We start from the raw sequence: 10,454 nt of genomic DNA on the forward strand, positions 1-10,454 counted from the left end.
CTCTGTCTTTTTCTTTCTTCTTCTTCCTCTCCCTCTCCCTCTCCCTCTCCCTCTCCCTCTCCCTCTCCCTCTCTCTCTCTCTCTCTCTCTCTCTCTCTCTCTCTCTCTCTCTCTCTCTCTCTCTCTCTCTGTCTCTGTCTGTCTGTCTCTCTGTTTCTGTCTCTGTCTCTCTGTCTCTCTGTTTCTGTCTCTGTCTCTCTCCTTCCCCTTCTCTCTCTCCCTCCCTATCCCTCTCCCTCCCTCTCTCCCTCCAGTTGTGAGTTGTATGTGTGTCTGTGTTGTAAGATTCGTTTTACCAGTGGACTGTCTCTACCACAGACATTGTGTGATCCTTCCTTCTTGGACAGGATTTAACTTGCTTTTTGGTTTTGGGTGGGTCACAGCTTTTCTGGCTAAGTTTCAGATTCCTCATCTGCTAAATGGAAGGATCGGGATAGGTAATCTTTTACAATTTTAACCTTTGTGGATGATGATAATCAGAATGATTTTTTTCCTGGAACAAAAGAAGCTCCTGGCTGGGAGTGGATGGAGCAGGGTGGTGATTTTAGAATTTGAACTTGAGGGATCTCATGCCGCTCCGGCAGTGGTCTGTCCAGTGCTATTTTGGATAGTGAGGGTTTTTAATACATTTCACTGGTTCAGTGGCTCTGGGATCTCATTGATACACATATTCTTTCCATGATTCAGGTTGTAACTCATCTACAACCACCTATTCTGTTTGGTTCTCATCCATGTCCTCCCATAAAAGCACCATAGGTAGGGGAGGCATGCAGTGTGCCATGGGTCTCCATCATATTGTCTTGACATTTTTTTGGACCAATAGCATATTGTTAATCTTAAAGAGTTAATAGTGTTGGGACACATTTCAACAATCCCTTTAACATTCCAGTATAGCCAGTAGTGTGCTGGTCAATATTTAACAACTAGCTCTCAAAAAAAAAAGAAAGAAAGAAAAAGCATGCATATAAACCTACACAAGTTCATTATAAATTTTACTTATATAAAGGATGTATAGTATACAATTTACAAATAGTAATAAAATATACAATATCATTTATTGTATAGTCCATGTAGTCAATTGACTCTCACAGAATGCTTTTGTTCATTTTTGCCAAACTCTTATATTTGTGGCCCATTTCTGGTTGCAATTCAATCATGAGTTTATAAATGGAGTTGCATCCCAATCCACTAACTCTCTTCTCAATGAATTTATTGTCATCAAATCTGATATATGATCTACTGCTAAACTGTATCTCACCCTCATACAAATTATATTCATTAAACTGAAACCTCTTAGCTTCAGCATTATTGATTTCAATAATGCTATTCTTTTAGCTCTCTGTATAGTTATAGGGATTGAAACATTGATTCTACCTTGTTATCTGCAAAACTCTGAAAATTATTCAAATCAATTTAATGTTTTAAAATTTTACTTAAATGATGTGTTTTTTTTTCTTTAGTTAGCCATATTGAAGTTAGTTCTTCATAAGGCCAAGTAATACAAAGAAATAATTTAAACAAATCAAAATAATTTAAAATGCTTTCATTGTTACTTCTGTTCAATAAAAGATGTAAAATTCATGTGCTGAATATTTTCTAGTAACATATCCCTAGGAAAACAGTATATTTATTGCTTTTATTAAATGGAATTTCTCTAAATTTATTTGTTTTAATCAGATTTTTGTCTCAAGATTCATGCCTTCCAGGACAAATCTTTAAATTTTCTAATGCTCTTGTGGTGCTTTTGATTAATTTTCATGCTTTCTGAATGTTAGTAATCTTGATTGGAAGGCAGTTGAAAATTCTTCAAGAATGTCAATCATTTAAGCTAGGTCTTGCAAGAAATTAATGCTAGTTAATCTCCTTTTCAACCCATAATAAAAAGAATGAGAAAAAAGTATCTATAGTTCACGATATGTATGCTATATATCATCATCAGTGACAAACTATAAGCTTCTCATCAGAAACAGCTCATTAGTAACAGCTCATAAACTATGAGCTGCTCATCTCAGTCCTAGTACTTGACTAATTTTAATAGTTTCAATTTCAAGTTCTTTAGCAGTGGTTTCTAGCTCATTTTGATTTTTATTAGATTGGTAATAAATAGAATACATTTTATCCAGAAATATTTAAAAACGATTAGCTTGTTTTATTTCAGTTTTTGAATCATTTAGTAATTATTGCAAATTGATGATTTAAAGTGCCAAATGATGATTTTAGGAAAATTTTCTAACAACTTTATACCTATTCCAGATTTTCTTCCCAGTATTGTATCAACACCATCAGAACAGTATGAAAGATAGAGAATATTATGGGATGCAAAATGGAGAATTTAGATTATATTCAATTAAAAAGGTTTTGCACATACAAAACCAATGCAGCCAAGATTAGAAGGAAAGCAGAAGACTGGGAAAAGATTTTTTTTTTACTTTTTTGGAGGGCAATTCAGGTTAAGTGACTTGCTCAAAATCACACGGCTAGTAAGTTTGTTAAGTGTCTGAGGCCAGATTTCAACTCAGGTCCTCCTGACTTCAGGGCCAGTGCTCTATTCACTGCACCACCTAACCACCCCTGGGAAAAGATTTTTTACAACAAGTTTCTCTGATAAAGTCTTCACTTCTTAAATGTATAGAGAACTGAGTCAAATGTATAAGATTATGAATCATTTCCCAATTGACAAATGTTCAAAAGATATGAATAGGAAGTTTTCAGATGAAGAAATCAAAGCTATCTTTAGTCATATGAAAAAATGCTCTAAATCGTTATTGATTAGAGAAATGCAAATTTCTGAGGTAGCACCTTACACCTATCAGATTGGCTAATGTGATAGAAAAGGAAAATGACAACTGTTGGAAGGGGATGTGGGAAAATTGTTGGTGGAGTTGTGAACTGATCCAACAACTCTGGAGAATACTTTGGAATTATGCCCAAAGGTCTATAAAACTTTGTATACCCTTTGACCCAGAAATAAAACTACTAGGTCTGTATCCCAAAGAAATAAAGAGAGAGAGGGAAGGAGGGAGGGGGAAAGGACCTATATGTACAGAAAATATTTCAAGAAGATCTTTTTGTGGTAGTAAAAAATTGGAAATTGAAAGGATGTCCATCAATTGTGGAATGGCTGAACAAGATGTGGTATATGGTTGTAATGGGATACTATTGTGCTATAAAAAATGACAAGTAGGGTGCTTTCATAAAAACCTGGAAGGACTTATATGAACATTGCAAAGTGAAGTGAACAGAACCAGGGGAACATTTTATACAGTAATAGCAATATTGTAATGATGGTTAACTGTGAGTAACTTAGCTATTCTCAGCAACATAATGATCCAAGATGATTCCAAAGGACTTATGATGAAAAAATGCTATCTGCCTCCAAAGAAAGAACTAATGGAGTCTAAATGCAGATAGAAGCATACTTTTAAAAACTTAATTTATTCTTCTTGTTTGTTTTTTTTTGGAGGGGGGTCTGTATTTTCTTTTACAACATGACATATGGAAATATGTTTTGCTGTACTTGTATAGCCAATATAAAATTGTTTGCTCTCTCAATTAGGGGGAAAAGGAAGTAGGGAGAGAATCTAGAACTCAAAATTTAAAGAAAAGAATGTTAAAAATTGTTTTTAACATGTAATTGGAAAAAATAAAATATTAAAAAAAGAATAATTTACAATTATGTTCACTTTCAGATATTCATCATTAAAGCCACCATCATTTAAACTAGACAATAATGTATGAGAATACACTCTGCTGTGGTTGACACCAATTCCTTTAAAGCAACAATTATCATTATTGGTATAGGAGCTGATTGAATTGCTCACTGGCTGTGTTGAACAACCAGCTTGCAAAAATTCTTGAAAACTTAACAGATCAGTACTTGTGAGTCTCTATGAACTGTTTCTAGCACACCGCTGAATAGCATGCTCTCTTTCTTCTCCTTCTCCTCCTTGTCCTGTCCTCCTCAAATCTGGCTGCAGACACTTACTACCTGTGTAATCTTGGGCAAGTCACTTAACATCTATCTGTCTCAATTTCTTCAACTGTAAAATGGGGATAATAATAACTCCTACCTTCCAGGGTTGTTGTAAGGACCAAATGAGATAATTATAAAATGTTTAGCACAGTGCCTGGCATATAGTAGGTAGGTGTTTTAATTGTGTCTAACTTTTTGTGACCCCATTTGGGGTTTTCTTGGTGAAGATACTGCAGTGGTTTGCTATTTCCTTCTCCAGTTCATTTTACAGATGAGAAGACTGAGGCAAGCAGGGTTAAGTGACTTGCCCAGGGTCACACAATGTTTGAAGTCAGATAGGAACTCATGAAGATGAGTCTTCACCTTACTCTCCAGTCTGGGTAATTGCTTTCTGAATCAGACATAAAGAGAGGTCTGTGAAATGGGCATATCCCATCCCTTAATACATCCACCTAATTCTGATTCAGCAACCAAAGAGAAGACTTCTTACCAACACTCAATAGGAACCCTTGCATGGCCATGACTGAGAGGAGTGGAAGGGGTTTGGGCTGGAAAAAAAAAACAAAACTGGGGAATCCTACCAAACCTTTATTGCTATTTGGTAGTTACTGGGCAAATAACCCTCTCATGTATGACAGTTATGGGCATCTAGTGCAGTACCTGGAATTAGGAAAACATATCTTCCTGGGTTCAAATCCAACCTCAAATGCTAGTTGTGTAACCCTGGGCCAGTCACTTAACCCTCTTTGCCTCAGTTTCCTCATCTGTAAAATGAGTTGGACAAGGAAATGGCAAACCTCTCTAGTATCTTTGACAAGAAAACCCCAAATGGGGTCACAGAGAATTCAGACTGAAACTACTGAATAACAATAGCAAAAATGACAATTAGGTATAACCTATCCTTGAGGGATTAAAATTGGAAAGCACAGAATGTTTACCATAAACTAGGGTGGAATTACCCAAGTTAGTGACCAGTAATTTTTTTTAAATTTCAGTTATCACGGTTAAGTGACTTGCCCAGGGTCACACAGCTAGTAAGTATCTGAGGCCTCATTTGAACTCAGGTCCTCCTGACTCCAGGGCTAGTGCTCTATCCACTGCGCCACCTAGCTACTATAAGGAAAAGAAGACCATTTGCCAGTCAGTAAATATTTATTAATCACCTGCTGTATGCCAGGTAGTATGCCAAGCACTGGGAGTTCAAGAAAAGAGATGAAAAAAGAAAGACAATCTCTGCCCTTGAGAAGCTTACAATATAAAGGGGGAGGGATGACACTCAAAAGGAATCTGAAAAGGGGAGAGGTTTCCATCTTGGGGAGGGAGGGGGAATCAACAGGATGACAAAGTGGAAGGCCAGGGACATGTAGACAGGTAAGAAATGAAGAGATGGTTGGCCTGGGTGACCTCCTTAAGCCAAGGTTCTAAGAGGATCTCTTTTTTTCCACGCCCTCCAATTAGAGAGAGGGGCCCTGGGGCCAGTGAGTACTGATGAAGTGTGAGTTCTGGAGCAGAAATGGTTTTAGAGGCATTCTAATTCTAGGTATGGGAAGTGTCAAGTAGCAGGGAAGCATTCTGGCCCTGGGAGTATGAAAGAGCTGTAACATTTTCCTGGGTAACTCTTCCACTGTCCATCTGCTTGACAGTTGGTGTTCTCTTCTCAGGAAAATCACAGCATTTCAGTGGCAATCTAGTCCAACCCATATCTGAAAAAGGATGTGCCTCTTGGAAATTTTTACCCTTTGCTCCTGGTTCTGCCCTCTTCAAATAAACAGAACAAATGTAATCTGCCTTCTGTATGACGGCCTCCAAATTCCTAGAGACAGCTATCATTTCTACCCCAAGTCTTCTCTTCTCGAAGGGGTTACATAAATAATTCTGTTATTTCCTTCTCCTGTATAACACCTTTTAACCTGAAACCCAGTTATTGAAATTGTATCCTCCTCATTCCAAAGGTGAGGTCCTTGACCCTTAGCCACGTTAAGTAACTTGCCCATGGTAACACAGCTATTAAGTGTTAGTGTTAGGATTTGAATTCAGGCCTTTTTGATTCTATCACGCTATGCACAATATCATTCATGCCCCTCTCCTGAAAGAGAAGGGGAAAGGACTCAATGGAGTTCACAGAAGCACAAGGTTTGATCCTTGGTCCATTTCCCAGAGTTTAGCTCAGGCTCCTTGAAGAGTGTTGGAAAAATTTAGAAGCTAATTTCTGAATGAAAAAGAACTTTAATTCAAGTGGGATGAGAGGATGAAGGGGAAGGAGAGACGAAGGCGAGGAGAGCAGAGCTTCTCATCAAGCAGCCAAAACCATGGCAGAAAATCAGTTACAACCACCCCCTTGCAATCTGTTACCTCCATCGCTCTCCTGACATGTTCTATTGATAGGCACAGGGCACGTGTTCTACCTCAAGAAAAAAAAAATCAGAATATCTTTGAAAAAACTCGTTAGTGGTTGAGGATGCCCAGAACTTGAGGCATGAGTTGGGGCTAGAAGATTTTAAGAGTTATTTTGTACTTAATACAGTCTACAACAAAGGGTAGATATACTGACATCAATGGCCACATGACTCCTTATTTGATCCATGTGAATGTACCTGCTTTTGGAGTATCTTAGTCTTCTCTTTGCCTTCCTGTCTCTTTCAGTGGCTTCCATGAAAAATGGACCTTCCAGTTTTCCATAGTAGTCAATTCAACAATTCATTTCAACAAATATTCGATAAATGGGTCTAGACTGGTCAAGTTCTTTGACAACCCTACACGTCCAGTTAGATCCCAAGATTTTTTGCTTCAACCTCTATAATCTCCCTCTCATCCATATCCTTGTTGCTGCTGATACAGTTGCCCTAGGTCAGCTCTTCATTTCTTGTCTAGACTATTATCATAGCTTCCCAATGCATCTCTTATGCCCTTCCACCCCAACTATCCTTTACACTGGTGCCAAGATTGTACCACCCCTCTTCTTAGAACTTTCTCCATTTCCTTCTGAATTAAGGATAAACTCCTGTTCCAGGTCCCCTGCAATGTGGTTCCATCCTATTGAGCCCTATTGTTTTTCCTCATGAGCTCTGTGTCTAGGGCTTTTTACATCTTGGGTGTCATGGATTCATTTGGCAGTGTGGTGAAAGCAAAGGGAGGAATGGGGGAGGGAATAAGCAATTGTTAAGTGTCTGTATATACTGGGCACTGTACTAAGTGCTTTACAGATATCTTCTTGGAATAATGTTTTTAAATAATTGAAGGAAATGCTAAAGTGAGTTTTGAAGTTAATAAAAATAAAAGATTATATATATGCATATATACATATATATCTATACACCCACACATGCATACACATTTTTTTTCTCATCCTAGTTCACAGATCCCCTGAAATCCATCCAAGGACCTGGGGTGGGTGAAAACCTGTGGACCCCAGGTTAAAAATCCTGCTCCATATCGTAGCCAAAGAAGATTCTTTGTCTTTGTCTTTCTAGTTCTCATCACTATGCCTTTGAATAGAACATCAGCTATGAATGGAATGTACTCTGATAATTCCAGTCTCCATATAGTAAACCCCCTCTTGTTTTTCCCAAGGCCTGACCTATATGCCATCTACTCTAAGCAGCTTTTATTTGATTCCATCTTCTGTTTATCCAGGGCAACGAGCTGGCATAGTGAATGGAGTGTCAGGTCTGGAGTCAGGAAGACTCATCTTCCTGAGTTCAAATCTGACCTCATACACTTAACTAGCTGTATGACCCGGGGTAAGTCACTTTACCCTGTTTGCTTCAGTTTCTTCATTTGTAAAATGAGGTAGAGAAGGAAATGGTAAACCACTCCAGTATTTCTGCCAAAAAAACACCAAATGGCATTATGAAGAGTCAAACTAAACAACAATATGTCTATTTACCTGAAAGTGATAACTCCTTCAAATTTCTAGATAATTCCTTTTCACTGTTCTCACTTTCCTTTGTCTTGAAGTTATTTCTGTATGTATCTTTCTAGCATATTATGTAGTAAGTACTTTAAGAATAATAATAGTTAATAATTTGCATTTATATAGCACTTACTATATGTGAGGTGCTATTCCAAGTACTTTATAATTATCATCTCATATAATTCTCACAAGAACTCTGGGAAATAGGTGCTATTATTGTCCCCATTCTACAGATGAGGAAACTGAGGCAAATAGATTAAGTGACTTGCCCAGGGTCACTTAGCTAGCAAGTATCTGAGGCTAGATTTGAACTCAGGACTTCCTGACTCCAGGTCCACCACTTTATCCACAGCAACACATAACTGTCCCTACAAATTAGCTTTAGTAGCAAATCTATCTTTGTGTCCCTAGTGCCTAGCTCAGTGCCTTTCATGAATGCAAACACACAGAGCATCTGTCAGTTCATTTCCAATCCTTATGATGATTTAAAGATCCTAAGCAGCTGCCTGAAGTACTTGTCAATCAACAAGCATTTATTAAATGCCTACTGTATGCCAGGCATTGTGCTAAGTGCTTTACAAATATCTCATCAGGAGCACCAGTACAAAATATGAAATAATTCCTACTCACAATGAGCTCATATTCTAATGGCAGAGACAAGACTATAATAAATGAAAAGTGAATAAATGCTAACTTTTACAAAGCAGTTAAATACAAAGTGGTTTGAGAAACAGGGAATAAGCATTTGGGGGGTCAGGAAAGTTTTCTGGCAGAAGATGGTGCCTCTGCATAGTGAAGATTAATGGCATCAAACCCACATTGGAATGGGGCCACTAACCCCACACTTTGACTTAGAAAACCACACGTTAACATTATCTATGTTCTATTTTACTTTTATTCATTCATTCATTTGTTTGTTTTCGGAGGGGGGAAGGTAGGGCAGTTGGGGTTAAGTGACTTGCCCAAGGTCACATGGCTAGTTTTTGTGTTAAGTGTGTGAGGTCGGATTTGAACTCAGGTCCTCCTGACTCTAGGACCAGTGCTCTATTTACTGCGCCACCTAGCTGCCCCACTTTTATTTATTTTGCTAAATATTTCCCAATTACATTTTAATCTAGTTTGGGCCCCACTCACATTGTGCAGAACCCCATGTTCAACACTTCTGGTGCTGTAAACTTTGCAGTTAGTTCAAAGACACTGGGATGTGAAATTTTTATTTTTCGATAGACATTTAACTGAGTCTTCAAGCATATTTCTTTGCTTTGCACCCATCTTCCAGAACGCTCTGCTTTCAGCCCTATTCTCCTCTACCACCCATTTCCCCCTCCATAATTGGTGGTAGAAGCAACAGTCAAATTGAATTCAATTCGACAAACCTGTCAGCATTTAGGTGGCACAGTGGTTAGAGCGCTGGCCCTGGAAAACCTGAGTTCAAATTTGACCTCAGAAACTTACTAGCTGTGTGACCCTGGGCACATTTAATTTCTATCTATAAAACAGGTATAATAATATAGCACCTAACTCTCAGTATTTTTATGAGGACTGAATGAGATAATATGTGCAAACTTGGTATTGTGCCTGGCGCATAGTAGATGCTTAATAAATGTGCTTTCCCTTCCTATTCAGGTTCTTCATCTCCCAAGGAAATTTCCTCAGAATGAGCTGTAGGGGATGTCCCAGAAGGCCCAGCATAGCCAAGAAAAACTTGAAATAAAGCCGTGGTCACGCTCAGGCCTCTGATGCTTCTGGAGATAGTTATTCTCCTTTGCCTGAGAGCAGAAGAGTGACCCAGGAGCCTTTACAGTTGACTGGTAAGAGATAAATGTTGCCATAGTGCCTCCCTCACAGGAGCTCAGACTATAATCAGACAGAGAAAAATGATATGAGGCTTATGCCATTCCCAGTGACTTTCATTCCGCCAAGAACCTGACGAAATGATGCTGTCCAGGGTCTCCTCACCTTGTTCTCTGCAGCTGGAAACTGGATTTGGAGCCAGGGAGAGAAAAATGCTCCATCTTGTCCATTTTTGCCTCTCCTCCATTTGAAGAAGGTCACTTCTGCTCCTCCCATGAGCCCCCACATCTTAGCCCCTAAAGCTTCACTGCCTGAGTTTCTAACTCTATGTTCACAGTTTTCCTTCTGAGTTTCTGAACCTCTCAATAGCTGACCTTCCTGGACCTCATCCTGGGCCCATCTGACTCACAGTCTTTGTCAGCCCTCCTTCTGCCTTGCCGTACTCCTCATCTTCCTGCTTTGGCTCCCTAATCTCATCCTCAGCCCACATTGTACTGTTACCACCCACATCCCTCTGACACCAAGCCATAATACCAGCCTCAGAGCAGGCAAAACCCACCATCCTTTCCAAGAGCCCCTTCCAGGAGATGGAGTAGAATGGTGTCTGTTTTTACCCATTTACCCATTCCCCATTAGGGGAATGTTTCTGGTCCAGAGGTTGCTGAGAGTGGTGCTGAGGAAGAAGAACCCTTTGGGAAACATTCAGGAAGCTCTGATGTTACCTGGGTCGATGGTGAATCAATCACCTCTAATACAACCACAAAGAAATGGAGA

The 10,454-nt window shown here is 39.0% G+C and overlaps 1 pseudogene; it reads right to left on the bottom strand.

The window, feature by feature from the left end:
• Positions 1 to 1,054: 1,054 nt before the first annotated feature.
• On the bottom strand, positions 1,055 to 10,209 carry LOC138147007 (E3 SUMO-protein ligase KIAA1586-like; annotated as a pseudogene).
• Positions 10,210 to 10,454: the final 245 nt, after the last annotated feature.

Source organism: Petaurus breviceps, unplaced genomic scaffold (assembly GCF_028583685.1).
Source record: "Petaurus breviceps papuanus isolate PSGF00001 unplaced genomic scaffold, PetGlider_PUasm1.0 90778, whole genome shotgun sequence".
NCBI classification, from domain to species: domain Eukaryota; kingdom Metazoa; phylum Chordata; class Mammalia; order Diprotodontia; family Petauridae; genus Petaurus; species Petaurus breviceps.